The sequence below is a fragment of the Mus caroli genome, chromosome 5 (assembly GCF_900094665.2).
Source record: "Mus caroli chromosome 5, CAROLI_EIJ_v1.1, whole genome shotgun sequence".
In the NCBI taxonomy this organism is placed as follows: Eukaryota; Metazoa; Chordata; class Mammalia; order Rodentia; family Muridae; genus Mus; species Mus caroli.
The window spans coordinates 32,818,688-32,841,187 of NC_034574.1; the positions used below are offsets into that span (position 1 = coordinate 32,818,688).

The 22,500-nt window shown below is 47.5% G+C and overlaps 1 long non-coding RNA gene across 1 annotated transcript in view; it reads right to left on the bottom strand.

The window, feature by feature from the left end:
- Positions 1 to 15,650: 15,650 nt before the first annotated feature.
- LOC110293844 overlaps positions 15,651 to 22,500 on the bottom strand; it is a 13,861-nt gene continuing 7,011 nt past the window's right edge. Inside the window, exon 2 of the long non-coding RNA XR_002377869.1 lies at positions 15,651 to 15,930. This is a non-coding gene — a long non-coding RNA (uncharacterized LOC110293844). The remainder of the gene's footprint in view (positions 15,931 to 22,500) is intronic.

Consider the following 22,500-nt stretch of genomic DNA (forward strand, 5'->3'; position numbering starts at 1 on the left):
TGAAACTGCAAAGCTTCTGCAAGGCAAAAGACACCATCAATAAGACAAAAAAACCACCAACAGATTGGGAAAGGATCTTCACCTATCCTAAATCAGATAAGGGACTAATATCCAATATATATAAAGAACTCAAGAATGTGGACTCCAGAAAGTCAAATAACCCCATTAAAAAATGGGGCTCAGAACTGAACAAAGAATTCTCACCTGAAGAATACCGAATGGCAGAGAAGCACCTGAAAAAATGTTCAACATCCTTAATCATCAGGGAAATGCAAATCAAAACAACCCTGAGATTCCACCTCACACCAGTCAGAATGGCTAAGATCAAAAATTCAGGTGACAGCAGATGCTGGCGAGGATGTGGAGAAAGAGGAACACTCCTCCATTGTTGGTGGGATTGCAAGCTTGTACAACCACTCTGAAAATCAGTCTGGCGGTTCCTCAGAAAATTGGACATAGTACTACTCTGCTTGTGGACGTTGTACATCGTGGTGCGCACTAGGCTCCGCACCACGATGTACAACGTCCACAAGCAGAAAAAAAAAAGAAAGTATGTTTCCAAGTCAGCGAGAGACCCTGTCTCAAAGGAGGTGGGCAGTGTTTTTATGACACTGGGGTTGTCTTCTGGTCTCCACAGGCACTTGCACACATATTATATACTTGTACACACATATGAACCTGCACATGTACATACATACATACATACATACATATACAGAGAGGGGGGGGTCTAGAGGACCAGGGCATAAAGGATGAATGGGTGAGAAAAAAGAACAGGAGTAGTTAAGAGTTTGTCTTGGGATCTCAAGCACTGCTAACATTATGAAGGACACTGGCCCAGGTGGACTCTGGTCAGTAAAATGTAAAGTCCACTTCCAAGCTTTGCCCAGGTAGACTTTGGTCATTAAAATGCACAGCCTAGCTGGATACTGCATATTTCCTTCTTAGAAGCCAATAAGCATAAAACACCAGGTACCCACACAAGCTGAGTATACAGTAAAACAAGGAAGGAACACAAATATAAGTTCTCTTTTTCTTAAGTGTGTGGCTAGAAGTACTTTTGGAAAAAGAAACAGACCTTCTTTAAATATTTTTAGGAAAATTTACCCCTCGCAATACCCTATAACACTGTTTTGTGCAGTGGGGTACCAATGCGCCCTCTTGTGTAGAACCTCAAAACTGCAGGATCATCATCACTGGCCAAATACACCCCTAGTGTCTTTTACAAAGGAATCCATACTTGGAAAGCATCCTTCTTAAAAGCTCTTTTGCTATCAGCAGCAAGCATACACCGTCAGTGTTGAAATGGCTGAAAACTGGCTTTAGACACTGGATCTTCAGTGGCCCAAGAAAAGTGGAAAGATTGTTGAAAAACGGCATGCAGTCAATAATGGCATATTGATACAAACTTACATACAGCTATAGGAAGGGTTAGCTGAGACCGTTTCTGGAAAGCTCTGGAAATGCTCTGTTTAAGCAATGTCTCCTATATGGGGTCAAGGTAAGAGGGAGGTTTGCCAAGTTTCAAACTCTGCACCATCAATGGCACTGGCATAGCCATAGAAATTCTGCAATCACAGCCCCTAACTGGTTATAAATGTGTGTGTGTGGGGTGGGGGCAGTGGGGAGGAGTGGAGGAGGAGGAGGAATTAGGGGGAGGAAAATGGCGGAGGAGGAAGAATGGAGAATGTGAAGATTGGGAAGGAGGAAGAATGGGGAAGAGAAAGAAGGATTAGAAAGAAGGGGAAGGAGGAGGAGGAAGAATGGGGAGGAAGAGTGGGGAGGGAGAGGAAGATTCTCTTAGATTTGGGGTTTCATTTTATGATGCTGAGAATAAAACCCAGGCTTCCTAAATAAGCCCTGTGCCCTTAGAGGCTTGGACAGTGGAGGGAGTTGGGAGAGAGGAGTGTTAACATATAATGGGCACTTTTGTTCAAGAATCTAAATCCAGAAGAGATGCTTTCTTGGAGATAAGTAAAGACATTTTGAAACACACCCCCATTTTAGCTCTGGAGTCTAACTTGGGGTCACACTTGGGTGGGTACATGAACAGGCTGACACATCCCTGCCTTGCCCCTTGTCCCTGCAGACTCTAAGCTCTGTGGCTCAGCAGGACTAATCTCTACAGGAGAGGACTTTACTGCAGTCACTGTGGAGTTGTTACTGCCTCATGTTTGAGGTAAACATGAGTCCTAACCCATACCCCAATACCTGCTTGTACCCCAAACTCTCACCTGTTTACAGAGTCTGCAGAATAAGGATTCCTAGAGAGATGTGACAACGGTGAGTGATTGTTCTTATCTAAGACAGTTTCACTGAGTGTGAGGAAGGCAAGATTCTTGGGGAAAAAAAACAGAAAACAACAAAAAACAAAAAAAAAAAAACATAGTCTGGCCACGCACATACACACACACACAACTATAGTTTCTACCCCCCACTCCCCACCGCAAGAAGGAACAGCTGAATAGTCATCTGCAGGGTTGACCAAGGACCTCTCTAAAACATTCTAGACATGTTTCCCTGAAGCAGACTCGCACTTGTTGGGGCAGGGCAGGACTTCGCCTTTCAAGGACATCACGGTACCATCTGCATATCTTCTTCTCTCTAAGTGTCATTACAGAGGGAAGAAGTCCATTGGAGGTTTGGTTTGGTTTGGTTTGGTTTGGTTTGGTTTGGTTTTTTTTTTTTTTTTGGGGGGGGGGGTTGGTTTTTTCAAGACATGGTTTCTCTGTGTAGCCCTGGCTGTCCTGGAACTCACTCTGTAGACCAGGCTGTCCTCGAACTCAGAAATCTGCCTGCCTCTGCCTCCCGGGTGCTGGGATTAAACGCATGGGCCACCAACGCCCAGCTGGAGTTTATTTTAAATTTTGGTCAGAGAGCTTGAAGAACTGGATCAGCTCATGGAACCCCAGGAAAGCTAGTACCAGGGGTACACCGAAAGCCCCCATCTAGTATTATTTTGAGATATTTCTTGGGAGTTGATAAAGACATACAATTTCAGTTATTTTCTGTTCCCCCACCCATAGGTGTTGCCCCATATTGCCACACCCATGCAAACCCCAAATCTTCCCTTATAATTGTCCAGGACTATTGGGAATGTTAATGGCGACAAACATCCCTTAGTTCTCCTCAGAGCAAATCCAGATGCTATACAAAAGACTTTGGAGCTCAGGAACTCCCCCTCCAGAAAACTTCCCAAAGGCCACCGGTGTCACAGATAGCCACATCTCTCCCTGCCTGCCCAGGAAACAATTAAAGCAGGGTACCACCCTGGCAGACCTGAGACTCCACAGTCACAATGGGAAACATGTTTGTGACACAGTGCCCACTGTGGCTGGGAGGTGGGAGGAGCGCAATCTCCATGAAAAGACTTAGTGGAGAAGATTCCAAGAGCCCGGGTCTGCAGTGTAGACTGGAGGACAATACCGACAAGGTGAAGTGTTGCTTGAGATGCCTCTCTGAAGGGGTAGATGGGGCTGGGAGAGCAGAGTGGAGAGGAGAGAGAGAATCACAGACATTCTTACCTTTTTATTCTGCCATATTACAAATCATGTATGAACAGCTCTTGGGAAAGTGAATCTAGAAGCCATAGAATGGCTGGGTGGTGTCTTAGGGTTTCTATTGCTGTGAAGTGACACCATGTCCAAGGCAACTTTTATAAAGGAAAGCATCTCATTGGAGTTGGCTTACATTCAGAAGTTTAGTCTGTTATCATCACAACAAGAAGCCTGGTGGCAGACAGGCAGACAGGATGCTGGAGAATTAGCTCAGAGTTTACATTTGGATCAGCAGGCAACAGGAAGACAGAGAGGCAGTGGACATTTGAAACCTCAAAGCTCACCCCCAGTGACATACTTTCTCCAACAAAGTCACACCTACTACAGCAAGGCCACACCTCCTAAAAGAGTGACAATCATTAGTGACCAAGCATTCAAATTTATGAGCCCCTGGAGGCCATTCCTATTCAAACCACCATAGATGGGTGAGGAGATGGATGGATAGATGGAAAGATGGATGGCTGATGGGTGGATGGGTAGGTGGATGGGTGGGTAGATGGATGTATAGATGAGTAGATTCATGGGTAGATGGATGGGTGGGTTGGTGAATAGATGGATGGGCAGTTTGAATAGGTGAGTTTTATTGGATGGATAAGTGTGTAAGTGGATGGGGGGATGGATAGCAGGGTTAGCAGAATGGATAGACCACCAGACAGCTGGAAGGGTAGATTTATAGGAGAGTGGATGGACAGATAGGTCAACAGGTGGATGGGAGGTGTGTGTGTGTTTGTGTAGATAAGACAGTGAGTGAAAGCAAGGTCTCTCTGTGTGTGTGTGTGTGTGTGTGTGTAGATAAGACAGTGAGTGAAAGCAAGGTGTGTGTGTGTGTGTATGTGTGAACAGACATGTGGATAGGTAGATGGGCAAAGGGGTAGATAAAAGGGTAGGTGGGTGGGTGGAGGGCAAACAGGAGGAAAGGTAGATGTGTGGATAAAAGGAACACACTTTCCCCGTGTTCCCTGTTTTATTACAGCACCCGCCTTCAATATTCACAAGTCAATATTCAAGGGTCTCGAATTTTCAAAACTGCTGTCAAGCACTGGTATCGTAAAGGTTTCTTCTTATTGCTGTGAGGAAACATCATGGTCAAAGCAAGTTGGGGAGGAAATCACTTATTTGTCTTATACTTCCACATCACTGTTCATCACTAAAGAAATCAGGACGGGAACTCAAATACAGCAGGAATCTGGAGGCAGGAGCAGAGGCAGAAGCCATGGAGAGGTGCTGTTTCATGGCTTGCTCAGCCTGCTTTCACATAGAATCCAGGACCATCGACCAGGGACAGTGCCACCCACGATGGGCTGAGCCCTCCCCTATCAATCGCTAACTGAGAAAATGCTCTCCAGGCTTGCCTACAGACTGGTCTCATGAAGGCATTTTTCTTGATTGAAATTCCCTCCTCTCAGATGACTTCAGCCTGTGTCAAGTTGACACAAAACTACCCAGCACAAGCACTAAATACACTAAACTTGGCCCTCCTAGAACCACTACTGGGAGAAGTAGTCACTGGAAGGAAATTCTGGTACATGCTACGTTCCAGACAAGCTTTGAGAACAGCCTGCTGAGCAAAAGAAAGATAAAGTTACACAAAGAAAGGAGTACCAGGGCCTGGGTCGGGGGTAGAAGATAGTGTTTCCTAGAGGTAAATTTTCAGTTGGCAATATGGGGGGCGGGATATGTGTGTGGCTGCACAGCAATGCGGATGTGCTTCATCCATGGACAAGTTTGCTGAAATTGCTGAAGCAGGTAGCTTTCATGGTGCATGCATGGCGCGCGTGTGTACGTGTGTATGTGCGTGCGTGCGTGCGTGTGTGTGCATGTGTTCACAATAACAACAGAAGCAAAAAGGCAGTGTTTTCTAACACCCTGCAGATACTTATATCGCTCCACCCTCAGGAGTCATCCATCCTTGAGCAAGTACCTTGACCTAATTAGCTTTGGCCATTTTCCTGACATCAACTTAGTGTCACCTGGGGAGCAGGAGCCTCAGTTAAGAATTACTTCCATCGACCTGGCCTGTAGGCAAGTCTGTTGGACATTTTCTTTACTGATCAATGTGGGAGGACCCAGCCCACGATGGGGAAAGCTAACAGTGGGCTGGTATTGTATAAGAAAGCAAGCTGACCAAGCCCTGAAGAGCAAGCAAGTAAGCAGCATTCTTCCATGGCTTCTATTTCATTTCCTCCCTCCAGGTTCCTGCTTGGGTTCCTGCCCTGACTTCCCTCACTGACGGATGGTGACTAGGAAGTGCTAAGATGAACTGAACCTTTCACTCCCTGTGCCCCGTCCCCACCCCCCAGATTGTTCTTGGCTGTGGTGTCTATCCAGCAGCAGAAAAACTATGAGAGCAAACTAATCTGAGAACTGGTGAGGGGAGACGCTTCCTTTACACAAAGAATCATCAGTTTAGTTTTCTTTTCTTTTTTCTTTTCTTTTCTTTTCTTTTCTTTGTAGCCACTAGAAAGGAAATCCATAGGACTGGGGTGTAGAAAGGAGGAAAAGGGAGAGAAAAGGAAGGAGGAAGAGGAGGAGGAGAGAGAGGGGAGAGGAGGAGGGAGAGAGAGGGGAAGGAGAGAGAGATGGGAAGACAGAGAGAGAGAGAGAGAGAGAGAGAGAGAGAATTTTTTTTTAAAAGAACTGAGTAGAATGGAGAGATGGCCCAGTGGTTAAGAGCACTGGCTCTTCTTCCACACCTAAGTTTGGTTCCCTGCACTTAGATAGTAGTTTACCACCATCAGTAACTCCAGTTCCAGGGGATCCAGTGCACACGGACTATATGTGCAGATGATTAATAAACTCATAAAAAGAGACTAGGCCACTGGAAAAAGATCAAACTATAACTGCAAGTGTCCAAGTAGAGTGGAATAAACAGTAGCTTTTCAAACATTCCTGAAATTCTCCCTCCCATGAGTGTGTTCCTATGACTGTGGTCAGCGTTACGCAAGCATTTGAAGAGGAGAAGAACCTGCTTCTCTGAGCAAAGAAATTTTGAAATCAAATTGGTGCCAAGGGAGTGTAGTTTGCGTGGGCACTCGCTGCAACCAGAAGGCTTCCTGGAATATGGGCCTGGGAATCATGAGAGGGTCGTAAAGTGGGAGGGATATGGGTGTGGTCAGGGAGAGTGAGCAGGTCTTGAAGAGTGGAGATGGTCTACCTAGGACTAGCAAGCTTTAAAAATACTTCATTTAACTGGGGAGGTGGTGGTGAACTCCTTTGATCCCAGAACTCTGGAGGCAGAGGCATGCAGATTTCTGTGAGTTTGAGGCCATCTTGATCTACAGCAAGAGTTCCAAGAGAGTCAGGGCTACATGGAGAAACTCTATCTCAAAAAAGAAAAACGGAAAAAAATATGTGTATATGTGTGTGTATATATATGTGTGTGTGTGTGTGTGTATATATATATATATATATATATATATATATATATATATATTCTTGACCATATTTACCCCAGGTCTCCAACTTTGAATGTTATAAGTCTCTGAATCAAATACTACCCACTGCAAAATGAAGCTTCTCTGACCCAAGGTTAGGAGCAGTGCAAATCTACAGATAAAAAATATGGATACTTATAAGGCTATTCAACAATATGATCATTTAGCAAAACATCCACAGTAGTTCTCTACCTGCTGGGGCTGATGGCCTCTCCAGCTAGGGAGTTTTAGTCAGCTTTATTGTATCAGGCATGAATTCCCTCCTGTGAAGCAGGACTCAAATCCAGCTCAGAAAGTGTTTGGCTACCTCCACAACAGTTAAGACACTATTGTACCAGTGGGCACATCTTGCCTGGCAGGTCAATATTATGTCATACAGGAGTCAGTTATGGGGAAGACCACAGATAGTGTTTCTTCTGCAGCAGCACCATAAAAGCTAGTCAGTGGGGGCTGGGGGTGAGAGAGACTGATTTCTCTGTGTCCTGCAATCAAGGTATCTTCAGCAATCAGGTCTTACCATCTGGTTCTGGTGGACAGCCAGGAGTAATAGCAATTGCCTATGTGGAGAATAGGGGAACACCCTCAAACAAACTTGATAAGAAGGGACCTTTTGGGCTTATTCAAACCATATGAAGACACCTGGGCCTCCTCATTCAGTAACTCACAAAGACATAACCAGTGCCTGACACAGAGATTGTCATTTGATAACCTACATCTTGTTTTGCCCATGCCAGGATAACTCTTTTAAAGCTACATTTTACATTAGTTCATAAGCTAGTGGGTTTCCATAAGGCTTCTTCATAAACCTTAGTTTTGGTTAAGCTATCCCCTCCCTTCCTTCCCCCATACATTTTCTAAGACTAAGTGTCTATAAGACCCAGCAACCCAACTCCTGGGCATGAACCCCACAGGGGTGAGATTATGTTATGTCTCCCAATGGGACATGTCTAAGGAGGTTCATGGCAGCCTTTAGGCTCTCAGGCAACCCATAGACATTCATACAGATTCTTATTCATACAGATTCCTTCTTCCTGTGATAAGCAGGATGGTCAAAGAAGAGGAGTCACCTAAGTGCATGACAACTAAGAGCTTTTCAAAGCTGAGCATTTCTGAAATAATTCACCAGGCTTTCTGGGCTGGGGAGACCAGACAGGGTTGGAAGTAGCTACATGGAGAACCAGGCAAGTGTTCTCTACTAAAGGTACCTGCCTGTGCTACCGAATAACTGGAGAGAGCTGCATGGAGAGCCTGTGTGAGCTCAGACCCAGACTCCACTCTGGAAAGACCAGTGAATGAAGCAGACAGCATTCCTTGCCCTGGGTGAGCTCACATGCTAGTAAGAAACAAGCCGATATTGTGATAAACCTGTCCAGAGAGAGCACACATTTGTCTCCTGCCTAGTGTGGTTCCGCTGTGGGTTACTATTCCATCCACATATCAGTTAACAGTGTCTTCAGTAGAGTTCAAAGAACAACATTCTAACAATAGAGAAAGAGCCAGATGCTTAGAACTCTGTCCTATCCTAGCGCTTCATGCAACTTGATGGTGAGGTTTAGACCCCACCCGGGAGCAGCTGATTAAGAAAAGCTCCTGGTGCCCTGGAGGGGGTGGAGAGCTGGAACCCAGCAGCCTGGCTACCAGCCCCCACTTACCCTCTGACAGCAGGTATTTATGCCTGGAGACCTGGAGGCGCTGTTCTACTTAGAGTGACCCCAAGGGCTGCCAGGCCAAGATGGTGTTTGGAGGAGGCTGTAAATTAAGCCTGGAATTCTAGGGATAAACATCTTCAGGATTTATTCCTGCAGCAGATCCCAGGAGGGGCTGGCTTCAGAGTAATCACAAAGCCCAGACACCAGGAGAGCTGTGTCTGAGGGAGGTGCTTTCAATTCGTTCACTCTGGGAGGGAGCCGTGCTGACCAGGCCGGACTCCTGAGGCCTCTGGGTTTCCAGTGTCTCAGAAATACCTGCACTCTCCTGCATGTTCGTTCCTGCATCAGCACCTCCAGCCAGTGATGTTTTGTATAATGCAAAGAGCCTGGGATGCAGAAGCTAACGATGGGGATGGGGAGGTTCTCAGAACCAACTGTTGATTATGGACCACACTTTCTCTGTCTCTACAGCTCTGGGTCTTTATTTATAAACCCAGCTAAGCAGGAAGGAAATCCTCACGGTCATATTGAATATCTGTATGAGTTTGCTAGGCTCTCAATCAAGTACCATACATGGGGTTTGAACAGTAAGTTCATTTCCCTCTCAGCTCTAGTGGGCCCCCAAGTCTGTGATCCCTGGAATCAACGGATCCAGTAGCCTCTGTCCTTGTCCTTATCTTCCCAAGGAACTGTCTCCCAGGGTCTTCACCTGCGCTTCCTACCTCTTCCTATGAGGATACCAGGCTTTTCCAACTTGAGCTGTTCTAAAGACCTCATCTAATCCGCGACCTCTATAAGGAGCCTGTCTCCAAACTGTCACATTTTTATCCCTTTTCACTCTTAGGTCTAGGGTAGACCCAACTTAGCACTTGTCTCATCTGAGGCTATAAAGTAAGTTTCTGAGAGGGAAAGGCTCACCCAAATACCACTCTATGCCATACACTCATGCCCACATTTAGGGAATGTCAGAGTCCCCATCACCCACATAGCCATCTCTTGTGAAAATAAGGAGTTTGGGGAGGAGTAGTCACCTCTCAATGTTAGTTCAAGGGATCCCTTCACAAGGTCCCCAGCAGGATTTCTGCAGATGGTTTACCACTGACTTGCAGGCTTCAGGATAATGGGGTGGACAGGCACCAGGGCACCACTGGGAAAGAGCAGGCTCCAAGCTCATCAGATAAGGCAGGACAGGGCAGCAGCCCTCTTTATCAGCGACTAACATACTCAAAGGCGGGACCTGAGGCCTGGGGCCTCTGTAGGAAGAAAGTGGACAGTCTCAAGGGGATCAGCTACAAGATGTCAGTTTCTAAACACAAGCCAGGCCAGACGTCAGGCTTAAGCCCTGGAGCCTGCCTGCTGTGTGGCTGAGACAAGGTTGGGAGAATGAGTTAGTGTCTGCGTGGTCTCTGGCTGCCAGATGCCCACAGTAAGAGTTGCCAGTGGGTTGACACTGAGTGGCACTCACACTAGCTACCATCATTCATTTTACTGCTCATTCATTCATTCGTTCACTCTACCAGGTCTGTTCACTGAATGCGTGGACTCTGGGAAACAGCAGAGAGAAAACAAAAAACAAAAAACAAAAAACAAAACAGAATCCAGCCTCAGGACTCAGGCAAGCAGAGTCTGGCAGCGAGACGCTGCCCACACAGTGGTTCCAAGTTAGTAAAGGAAATTCAAGCTGGAAAGGTAACAGGTATGGGGATGGGATTGGTCATCTCCCACTGGGGGGCTGGGTGTGTGTGTGTCAATGCTGACTGCCAGAGAAGAGTGAAGAGAGCCACCAGTCCCCATGCTAGCTAGTGGCATGGGGAGAGGAACCACTGCAGTGAGGCCCAGAGTCAGCCAGGGGCACCAAACAAAACAGGCCTCCCTGCTGAGGGGCACTGGGATCTCTAACAGTGATGGACTCTTGAGGCTCAGGGTAGGGGTGGGGCCAGAGCAGCGAGGCCTGGGACCAGACCTTCAGTTCACAAGAAGACTCACCCAGGCCAACCTCCACTCAGAAAACACCTGAGAAGCCTGGGGAGGGGTTTCCTACTGGCTTCTTCAGGGGCTACCATCTTAGCTGAAAAGACAATGAAACCTCAGAGGAAAAAACAGACTAATTCACGGAAGCGCCTCTTCTAGCATTTGTTCTCAGGGATAGGTTATTTCTCCGCTGCTGGTGAAATGAGCCAATTCAAGCCAGATTAAAGGCAGGTTTATTGGGAAGTTGCTCACTGGCCCCAAGGATTGGTGGGGTGGGGTGTGGGGGCAGAGAGAAAGGGCACCCACACAAAGAAAGGAAAGAAGGAGAAGAGAGAGACCAAAATGTCTGGATTATATAGGGAAGAGCCTCTTGGGGGAAGGGCAGCCTAGCTCCTGGGCTGGAAAGTTCAGGGGTGGGGGGCAGGGTATCCTAGGTAGGGACTGAGGGATGCTGGGAGGACCTGGAGACCACATCTGCTCTGCTATGTAAATTATGCACCTCAGTTCCTTGTCCCAGGTTGGATACCAAACACTCAGAAGAGGTTCCCAAAAAGCTTTTCATGGTGGGTGTGTGCTTGGCCAGCAGAGCTCACCATCTCTGCCAGATTGTTCTTCCTTCATTGGGTTTTCTGGAGGATTAGATGGCTTCCCTTGTGGAGAAACTGAGGCATGAAAGGCTATCAGTTATACCCAGGTCTTCTCATCATGACTTAGGAGGCTGACTTTCACCTGGGGCTACGTGGGAGGGCAGAACCCGCCTCAGACTAGTGATGAGGGAGAAACCTTTTAAAGAACCAGAAGAGAGGACACTGAAGGTCCTTCTACAAAGAGTAATGGCCTTGTGAGGAGACAGGAGGGGCTAAGAGTCTCCATCACTAAATGCTCTCTGGCTAGGGAACAAGCAAGACCCAGGGGATAACAGCAACTGGAATGCCTGGGGTCTCACCTCAACAATACCCATTTCTGGGGCTTGGACAGAGGAAGCCCCATGGGTTCTGTTCTCAGAGTCTTTCTGGTTGATGGTAGAGGTCTGGACCAGATAGTTCCAGGTTCCTGGCTCTTTATTTAAGAAACTGAATGAAATATTGGCTCACAAATTAGAAAAGGTTTGAGGAGACCACATTTGAGGCAAATTTAAGGAACAGGTCTGAAGACATTGAAGGGGACCAGCAGGCTTCAGGGTGAAAGAAATCCAAGGTCCTGATGGTTACTCAGGATTACCTCCTACAGCGTTCAAGTGGAGTTTGTTTACGAAGGGCACGGTGAGGGTGGTTCTGTTTTGATTGGTAGAGTAGGTCATATTATTATTTTCTACTGTACTTATTGTTAGGATTCAAACAAGGGGTTAAGGTGTCTATTTTACATATCAAAGCAGATTCAGGTAACAGGTTCTCCCAGCATCCCTCAGTCCCTATCTGTGACAGGGTCATTCTAGTTGGCATACCCTGCCCTCTACCCTAAACTTTCCAGCCCAGTGGCCTGGACTGCTCTTCCCTAGATAACCCACCCATTCTGGTTACCCAATCTCTTTGCACCTTTCGGCCTCCTGGTTATTGTACCCGTTTCCCTGTTCTCCAGTCTCCCCTCCCCCTCTCCTCACTCACTGGCCTAGCTCAGGGCCATGTCTACTCTGAATCTCCCAGATGTTCCTGCATCTGGTTATGCTCTCCCAGATAGCGACAATAAGCTCTCTCCTCCACCATACTCAGGAACAGTCACATCCTTTCCTTTTTACTTGCTTAGTTCATTCACACATCCCTTTCCATAATGCATCTGATTTTAATCACAGGCACACCCAATTATGCATGGGTATAAGATGATAAATAGGGGACTTTCCCCCCTAAAAGTTCATTTGAGGACACAGCTTTGCCCTAACGCATGCACATCCCAAACTAGCTCAGGCTGAATTGATTCTCCTCCACCCTGGTCTTAGACTTAACTGGGACGTCTAAATAGAAACTGTCCAAGTTTGATGGTCACTAAAAGAAGGAGAGATATATTTCCATTGTTCAGAATGTGTGGGTGTTCATACAGCTATATGCAGTGGGGGAGGGGTCTTACAATGCTAATGGGTTGCTAGATGCAGTATTCTGAATGGTGTGTATGTGTACAGTATATACCGGTAGAGCCTCTGGCTGCAAGTGCATTATCATCAGAAGGCAAGCACAAGCCAAGTGGAGTCCTAGGTTCCCGAGCCATTCCCTATGCTTGCCTGCCCCACTTCCTATTGTCTGTGCACACAGGGACCAGTATTGGGCTGGGTGCTGGCACTGGTTCTGTCACGCTCATCAGTGTGAACTCTGGGGTGAGGGTAGAATGCTGCTGAGCCTTAATTGCCCCAGGGAGAATTTTAGTTTCCAAATAATAGTTTAGAGAATGTCCTCTGCAACCAACAACATCAGGAAGACCTGGGCACTCCTGAACATTCTTAACTGTCACCCCAGAGGCAGAACCAGACCCTCTGGGGGCAGCTGCCAGCTGCACCTGTGACCCTTGCTCTGGGCATCAGTTCCCAGCGGTGTTAGACTCTCAGGCCCCACCCTAGTCCTACAAATCAGAGTCTTCTTTTAAGGCAGAGCCCCAGGAGGTCTCTTGCACATTACCATCTGAAAAGCGCAGCCGAAAGCCCGGGGACACAGAAATTTTGAGTGACACCTTGCAGTCATAAAACTCTATCAGGAACTCTTGGGAAAAATCACCCAACCTTTCATTTCTCTTTCTGCAAAAACTCCCAGGCAGGAGGGAGGCCTGTCGGGCTCAATTAGGGCTGTGAGTCCCTTTGATCCACCCCAAACTCCCGATAAGGACTCAGGGCAAGGGGCGCTGGGGGCAGACTTCTCCCAGTAAGGGGTGAGGGGTTCCCTCCAGGGGGCAGGAAGCCAAACCTGGCTCCTCCGAAAGTTCCGCCAAAGAATGCCCCCTTCTCGGAGCCTCTGGAATTGTGAAGAAATTCCTTGCAAATTCCATGGCCACCCCTGACCAGTGAGAAAATGAGAGTGCAGCCCAGCTCGACGGCGCAGTGCAGCCTGGCTCCATTAAATGAGTTCAAAACAATTACCAGGGAACATGTGTTTCCTATGAAGGGAGCAAGTGTTAAAACGGATTTAATTTTCTTTTGTAAATAAAGAGGCCTATCCAGCCCGGCCTGTTTATCTCCCTGAGAGAGATGAAAGTTGTTTCATCTGCCGGTAGCCTCTGCGCGCCTCCCCACCGAGGCGGGGCCGCTATCTGTACTCCATGTGTTGTGTATCTGTAGAGCCTTGCCATCGCGGCCATGTGGAACTATTTGAGCACCATGAGGTCTCTTCTCAAAGTCTGACTCTTAGTTATCTACAATGGCGCTCCTCTCCCCCTCCCTTAAACATATTAGTGATTCATAAACAGTAAAATTAGTTGGCTGGGGAGGGGTTGGTGGAGGTATTCATTCTGGCGGCGCCTGCTTTCCTGGGTTGGTAGTTAAAATAAATCATGGCTGTCACAATGGAATTCGGGCCTAAAAATCACCTGTAGGAATCCTCCCCCCCCCCACACACACACACCCCGCACCCACGTTCCCCACCCCCACCCCCAGCATGGATGATCAAAGCTACCTTACTCCAGCTGGAGAAGGAGAGTGAGATTCGGGCGAGGAAGAGACACGGAGGAGAAAGACAAGAGGCAGTTTCAACAGTCAGAAGGAAACATCCAGAAGTTATGAGGAAGGAACCTGGAAATTAACATCTCTGCTCTGGAACTGCACGAGAATGAGGTTGACTTAAGATCTTAGTTTTTCTAATACAAAATATGATTAATCACTTCGTTCCATGAAGTTGTGTTTCCACTTGACCTACCCGCGCTGGCAGCCAGAACTCAGGTTTGCTTTTTTGTGTTTCTTTTTTCCCCCCGACTGCAAATTTAATAAATTCCAACATGCCCAAACTTCCTGACTTACACTGTCCACCACGGGTATCTCTGGAAACTTCAATAGCTGGAGATAACTCGCACACTCTGCTCCGCCTACCTTCTCGGCGCTCACAGTAATCCGGGATCAGGCGACTAAGCTTTCATCTTGAGAGCATTTAAGTTAATTACACGAGGCCAGCAAGGCCCCGAGGAGCCGGTTCTGCGCAGCCCTCCTGAAGCCAGACATCATAGGATCCAGATGCAACCCCTTGGCAACTTAAGCCCAACAAATTTCCTTTGTCAAGAAATGCAAACAGCCCAACATTGAAGCCCAGGCTACTACAGTGAGTCGGCCTCCTTGGGGCTAGACTACAGCTCCCAGAACCACCATCCAGGCCAGAAGCTATTGAAACGTGCAAGTGCCCACTTAGCAGCACCTTCCACACTCCCACCTGGGTATGGGTTACCAAGGATGGCTCATTTTAGTTTGAATGGGTTGCTGATCAGAACATGGCTGCCTCTTGTCAGTTGACCCCAATCCAAGGCATTTTCAGGACAGTGCATTTACTGAAAGAAGGCAAGAGACTGTCCCACTTAGTTGGCAGGTTTCCTACTGTGAACTTTGTTTCCAGATGTCTGCACCCATCTCCCTCTGGCACCTATCAATCTGTCCCAGCTTAAAATGACCCTCCTCTTTGATATCCCTCAGATATCATGGCAGGGTCATCTGCCCCTATTCTCCATCCTTGCTGCAACCTGTTCCCATCTCCTTTGTCATCTGAGATGGGCAGGGTTCTTTCTTTCTACTCCATTACAGTGATATTCCCCTCTTGCGAGGCAAGGATGTTCTGGACTAGGCAGCAACCCTGACTGAGTCTGAGATCCCCTAAAACCATCAGCTCCACACTTTTTTCTGGAGTTTTACTAACAGACAAGAGACACATAGGGAAGAAGGCTGTAGCAACCAGAGCATACCCAAGAACCTGGAGAAAGCCCGGCCAACAGACCTAGAAGGAACAAACCCCACCTCAAGACACAATCAGCACCTGCTTGTGTTTCCCTGGCTTGACTCTGAGTGTGCAGGGATAGAAAATTGTGTCTTCACCCACTGAAGTTCGTGGCTGACACCCCACAACCAAGCACAGATTAACAAGAAAGAAATGTATAACAAATTTATGTAATTAGTTCCACATGGTAGCCTTCAGGAATGAAGACCAAAGAAAATAGGAACACAATTGGAGGTTTGATGGCACAGGAACAGTCATTCAGAGGACATTGAGGTTTGTGGGCAAGGGACCTTGCTGGCCCTGTTCAGTTCTTTCTGGAACTCTGTGTCTTCCCGCCTTCTTTCCTTCTCTCCAGGTGTGAGGCAGGCTTCTGTCACATAGGAACTGGTAGTCTGCTCAGGGTAGCTTGATCATACTCATGAGTTCTAGGCTGTACATAAAAAGGTGGGAAAATGTTAGCAGGCCTTTCTGCCTCTGCTTTTCCTTGGTTTCCATCGAGTTTGGGGTTAGTGTGTCCTGTTCCCCACCTGCACTGTAGAAAATAAGGTCAGCGTCTTTCTAGGCACTGTCCATTCTGTCACTGGGACATGGCAGGGCTTCAGTGTGATGGGTATGGCTGGATGTGTATGTACAATTCTTCCATTACCTCATGCCTGACTCACAGAGACCACCACTGGATCCCAGAGCATCCTCCGTGTCTCAGCTACAGAGAATCTTTGCAGGACCCTTACCAGGAGCTAAACCTGCCTTGCTGCCCCAGCCTTGGGTCCAGCCCCTTCTCCCCAAACAGGCCATGAGCCCATAGTTCTTTCTCACCTGGACAACTCAGTAGGAGAGACCCATCCTGGAGGTATTTGTTCTGGGATTCATTCAACCTGGCTCAGGGTCTTTTCTGTGCCCCCAACACTGCCCTTGGCACCACTTGGAGTTCAATGCTCTCTGTACCCATGGATTCCTTATGCACAAATTCAACCAGCCCTAGAAGGAAATGTCATAAGATCCATGATGTGTCTGTACTAAGCCTGTGCAGGCTTTTTCCTTGCCCCTGTTCTCAAATGAGTTGGGCATGAGGCGTAAGAAGAATTGTATACATTGTATTAGAAGTCATGAAGCACCCCAGAGGTGAAAATATATGACAGGGGAGGATGGGGTGGGGTAACTTTGTTTTAGGGATTTAGCAGCAGCAGACTTTGGCAGCGCTGAGGATTTCTCAGCTTCTTCTCCTGTGTGGCAAACATAACCTTGAAACAGCCTGTAAAGTGGTGGTGTTGTGAGCGTCTCATTTCTGGCATCTAGATTTCTGCCAGCCCTCAATGTTCAGATGTGTGTTGAATGAATAAATGATTTCATGAGTAGGGGAGTAGACCTCAATGTGGTAGATCTCAAAATGTGGGCCTCACATGCAGCTCTCCTTTTCTCACCCGTGCTGGCTAGCTTTATATCAACTTGACATAGGTTAGAGCCATTTGGGAAGAGGCACTCTCGATTGAGAAAATCACTACTCCATAATGTTGGCCTGTAGGCAAGTCTTTAGTTCATTTTCTTAAACAGTGATGTGGGAGGGACCCGCCCATTATGAATGGTACCACACCCTTGGGCTGGTGGTCCTGGATATTATAAGAAAGCAGACTGAGAAAGCCATGAAGAGCAAGCCAGTAAGCAACACTCCTTCATGGCTCCTTCATCAATTCCTGCCTCCAGGTTCCTGCCTTGCTTGAGTTCCTGTACTGAATTTCCTTTTATTTTTTTTTTTTAAGATTTATTTATTTATTATATGTAAGTACACTGTAGCTGTCTTCAGACACTCCAGAAGAGGGTGCCAGATCTCGTTACGGATGATTGTGAGCCACCATGTGGTTGCTGGGATTTGAACTCTGGACCTTCGGAAGAGCAGTCGGGTGCTCTTACCCACTGAGCCATCTCACCAGCCCCTTTAAAACATTACTTTTTCTTTTTTTTTTTTTAAGATGAATTTCCTTAGTGATGGAGTATTACCCGGAAGTGTAAGATCAAGTAAACCCTTCCCTCCTAAAGTTGTTTTATCACAGCAACAAAAACCCTAAGATGCCAGCCCTGCCCCGGGAACAGAAAGAAGAGACTGCTTGGAGAAGATTAGTAGAGGAAGGCTACGAAATTCCTGAGCTTGCTTCCTGGGCTGTGCAAGAAGAGCATTGCTTTGGCTTGCATGTGGATTGCTCCCCATGGGCAGCTGATACCGCAGGTGGTGCTTTTTAAAAAGGTCATAGAACCTTTAGGAGGTGGGGCCTCACTGGAGGAAGTGCGTCACAGGGGGCATGGGCTGCAGACGAGATTTTTATGGCTTGGTCCCACTTCCTGTTCTCCCTCTGTTTCTGAACTGTGTGACTGAGTCATGCTCCTGCTCTCAGGTTGTGTCCACAATGATGGACTCCATCCCTGTGGAGCTGTGAGCCAATGTAGTCTTCCTCCCTCACGGTGCTCTTATCATTTTATCTTCAGCAACAGGAAAAGGCACTAATGGAACTCCCAGAGGAAGGTACTCCGAGAGGAAGAGGATGGGGTCTGTGCCATGAGGATGGACATGGAAGACCCCTTTGCAGCCCTGACCTGGAGCAGGTGCAGGGTCACAGTCAGCAGGGTGGGTCTTAGAAGTAGCCAATAGGGACGCAGAAAGGCAGGTAACCAAGGTAATAGAGGGTTTTCTTCAGTAAGGAAGAGCAAAGAAAGTGTGTTGGGGAGCAGCCTGAGGAGATTGGCAGGGGTCCAGCAGAAAGGCAAGCAGGCTCTAAATCTGTTTCCTGAGTCCATAGCAGGTAGCCCAGATTTTAGCTCAGCATGATGGAGTAATGCAAGTTGGCGGGTGGTGAAACTGAGTTCCCTGGGCCACCATAACTGAGGGCCACTCTAAGAGCGATTTATAAGGACAGGAATGTAGTCTCTCAAGGTTCTGGAAACATCAAAAGGAAGGCACTGCCTGGCTCTCTGCTTCTGGAAGCTGTGAGAGGAGATCCATTCCAGACCATCTATGTCTTCTGGGGATTCCCACGCACCCTGGCTTTTCCCAGTTTGAAGACACATTCTCTGGTCTTGACTTTCTGTTGGCCCACCTCGGTAGTTCATGGCAGTCCCATCTAGACCTCCCTAATTGTATGTACATGCATCTGCAAAGAGACTTTTTTTTTCCTAAATAAGACCATATCCACAGGGGTCTAGACACTGCAGAATCACGGGGCATGAAGGAGTGGGCCAGTTCTAAGGCCACCACTGTCATCCAGGTGTGTGATATCAGTGGCCTGGAAGGAGGAGTGAGTTTTGGGAAAGATTCAGGGGCATCAACAGGTGCAGAGAGAATCCCCTAAATTCTCAGGCACAGGGCCATGTAGGAGGGAGAGGCTGAGGATGCCTGGCAGGTTTTGCCTCTAGCAACTGGGTAAATCACGGTATAAAAAAAAAAAAACAAAAACCTTTATTTTATCTTATTTCTTACAAAAAATAAGCAGCCTTCTCCCCAAATTTAATTAGCCCAGTTTCCATTATCAAGGGGCAACCCAACCTCTTCAAAAGGTCTGGCTCTCTGCAGACATTCCTTATAGCTGAGGAGCTCCGGGCAACACGAGAAGACCCATCTGCAATTGCTAAGTAATTGCTTTTCAGCTATAAAAGTAATTAAGAAATGGCACCAATTTCCCTAAGTGTAATGTGATTATATCCACTGGCTTGGAAAATCATTTGCGATAAACTGAAGAAGCAGAAAGAGTGAGGCTCGTGACTGGTGTGGTGTGAGGGTCTGAGAGCTCTCCTAGGCCTTCCCCTAGGTGCAGGGTCAGGGTGGCCTCAGTGGGCTTGGGCTGTGGTGGGTCAGAGAGGACAGAAAAGTCACAACTGGGCTGGGCTTGATCAGGCCAAAGCAGAGCCTAGCCTGTAAGGTTCACCTGTCAGAATTCTGGTCAAGGGCAGACACATAGTACTTGACTCTACAAGGTCAATGGTAGCCCAGGCTTTCATGGAGATAACAGCAGGGATGAGGCTTGGGGTGGGGGACAAGGTGACCAGCAGGACCTGAAGGATGAAGGGAAGCTGAGCAAGGACAATGTCAGGCAAAGCCAGAGTCCAGTGGGACCAGGTTGTGTCAGCTGAGAAGGTCGTGTGAGACTGAGGCCAGAGGCCCTTTGTGATGTGGTCCTAGCTGTCTGCATAGTCTGTTGGCTTAAGGGAGCCTTAAAGCCAAAGAGACTCAGTCCAGTGTTCTATCCAATAGAAGGAAGCCTTCCTCTTCCCAGGTGGGCAGAGAAGGAACCCGTGAGTTAGACAGAGCTCTGGGTTCACACTGTTATCTTGAGCAAATTGCTCAACCTCTCTCAACTTGTTTGCTTCCCCAAGAGAGTATGGCAGAAGGAGCCTCATAAATGTGAAGGCTGGACAGGTGGGCCTTGGGAGTTGCTGTAGGCGGCTTCACCTACACCACCATCATCACCTTCACCATCCCCAATCTCATCATCGTCATCATGTAGGCATCAGCCCCTTTTCCTCCTCCTGATAAGAGTTCTTTCTCAGCTTTGGGATGTTTCCTCAAATATAAAAAGAAGGAGCTGAGGCCCCTCCTTTGTGGAGTTCTGTGAGGATTTGAAGAGCTGTATAGTTTGGATGCAGGCTGGGTTTTTGAATCCTTGTCTGATGTTGCTGCTTGGGAAGACAGTGGAACCTCAGGATGAACTGTATTCCCTCAGACCATAAGCCAAAGTCTTCTGTCAGCGATTCAACCACAGCAATGAGAAAGGTGCCGAAACAGCGCTAAATAGGAAACAGCCGCATCAAGGACGGTGTGTCAGGACGTGCCTGCCTCAGAGCCAGGCTGGTGATGTTCTCACCAAGATGGAAAATTAGCAGGGAGAAGAAAAGAAGAGGCCTAGAAGCTCGCCCAGAACAGTTCAACCCTCTTGGCTGTTTGAAATGCTCCAACTGGGAGGAGCTGGGGCTCAATTGTCAGAGCACTTGCCTAGCATACATGAAGTGCTAGGTTCTGTCTGTTGTGCCCTGAGTCCACAGGAAACCCAGACGAGCCTAAGATTTTCTAAGTCTGCAGCAACTCGCAAAAGAGTCTTTTATTGTTTCAAGTTTGAACCCAGTTTGCCAGCCTCACACTCACTGTGTGAATGAATGCTGGCAAGTGTCCCTGAGTCCAGAAAACATTGGGTTTATATACAGTATAGTTAGGAATAGTGTGAATGTTCACAGAAGAGGTGAGTAGAGGGCTGTAATCATTTGGTGGAATAGTACTGAAGCAGGAGGGGAGGGCTAATGGATGTCTGTTCAGGGACTAATTTTATGGCCAGTTGTAACTGTCCGTGACCTGACCTCTGTTTAACTTTTTTTCCATGGTCTCCCTTGAGCTTGTTATTTCTCTAAGGTCTCAAGGACAGGCACCTGGAGTTCTGCTGCTTATCAGCAGGAGTGTTGACTTTTGGAGACACAAAGGCAGGGAGGATGTCTCCTTAGAATGTCCTCATTAAGGGGTTTTATGGGTAGTGCCATTCTAACGCTAAGGGAGGAGGAGGGAGCCCCAGGCTGCTGCAGGAGGATAGAGCACAGAAACCAGCTGACTGCATATCGTGCTTGCAGGGGGGCAGGATGGGAACTTCGGGGGTGTGTGTGTGTGGGGGGACGTAGAGGCAAACTGTACACAACACTGTAGTCTCTCTAGTATCAGTAATTCAGGAGTTACAACAGTCCCCAGCACTGCACAAATCAGGCATAATATCATATGTCTGTAATCTCAGGAAAGAAGATCAGAAGTTCAAAATCAACCTTAGCTTCATAGTGTGTTCAAGACAAAGGCTAGCCTAGGATACATGAAACCCTGTCTCAAAATCAATCAAACAAACAAACAAACAAACAACCCCAGAAGTCCAGAGTTGATGTTGCTTTAGTTTTCAGGAGCTTACTGTTTGGGGGACCTGATTTCATCCTTCTTGGCACAGCAACCATAGGAGCTTTTGAGATTTGTTCTACATCTATATTTCAGATGCATAACATCTATATGCCAAATCTGTGGGAGCAGGGCCTAGTTTGACTGAGGAGTAAACTCCATAGACCACTGAACAAGCTAGCTTCCAACCTCCTTTCCACTCAGATTCCCCTGCTGGATTCTGGTCCATGTTTCCCCAACTCCAGCACAGATCCCCATCCAGGGAAAACTGTTCTGGCTGCCTTATCCCTTATCCCAGCCTGCTTTTCTGTTGTTATGATAAACATCATGACCCAATGCCACATGGGGAGCAAAGAGCTTATCTGCTTACAGGTGACTGTCCATCATCGAGAGAAGCCAGGACAGGAACTTAGAGGCAGGAACTGAAGCAGGGACCAATGGCTCCTAGACTTGTTCTCCATGGCTTGCTCAGCTTGCTTTCTTGGACAACCCAGTGCCCAGGAATGGCACTGCCCACGTTGGACTGGGTCCTCCCACATCCTTCATGGCATTCGTTCCTTCTCTGCTGCTATGATGCTATAGCATGGCAAAGGTGACTTGAAGAAGGAAGGGTTTGTTTTGGTTTATAGCCCAGAGGGTAGGAGTCTATCATGATGGGAGAGCACGGCAGCAGGCAGGCACATTGGCCAGAGCAGGAAGCTGAGAGCTCCCATCCTTATGAAGGAGAGTGAATTGGACGTGAAAGAGTCTTTAAACTCTCAACACCCACATCCAGTGACATTCTTCTGTCAACAAGGAACCTAAACCTCCTTTAACAGCGCCACCAACTGAGGCCCAGGCATTCAAATACCCAAGTAGCTTACAGAAGATGATTGTACATTAAACTCACTAAAATAATTATGAAATGCTTCCACAGAAACACCCTCAGGCCAGTCTAATGGAAGTAATTCTCCAGTTGAGGCTCCCTCTTCCCAGATGACTCCAGTTTGTGTCAAGTTATCAAAAACTAAGCAGCCAGGGTGAGGTGGCACACGCCTTTAACCCTGGCACGGCAGAGGCAGAGGCAGAGAGGCAGAGGCAGAGGCAGAGGCAGAG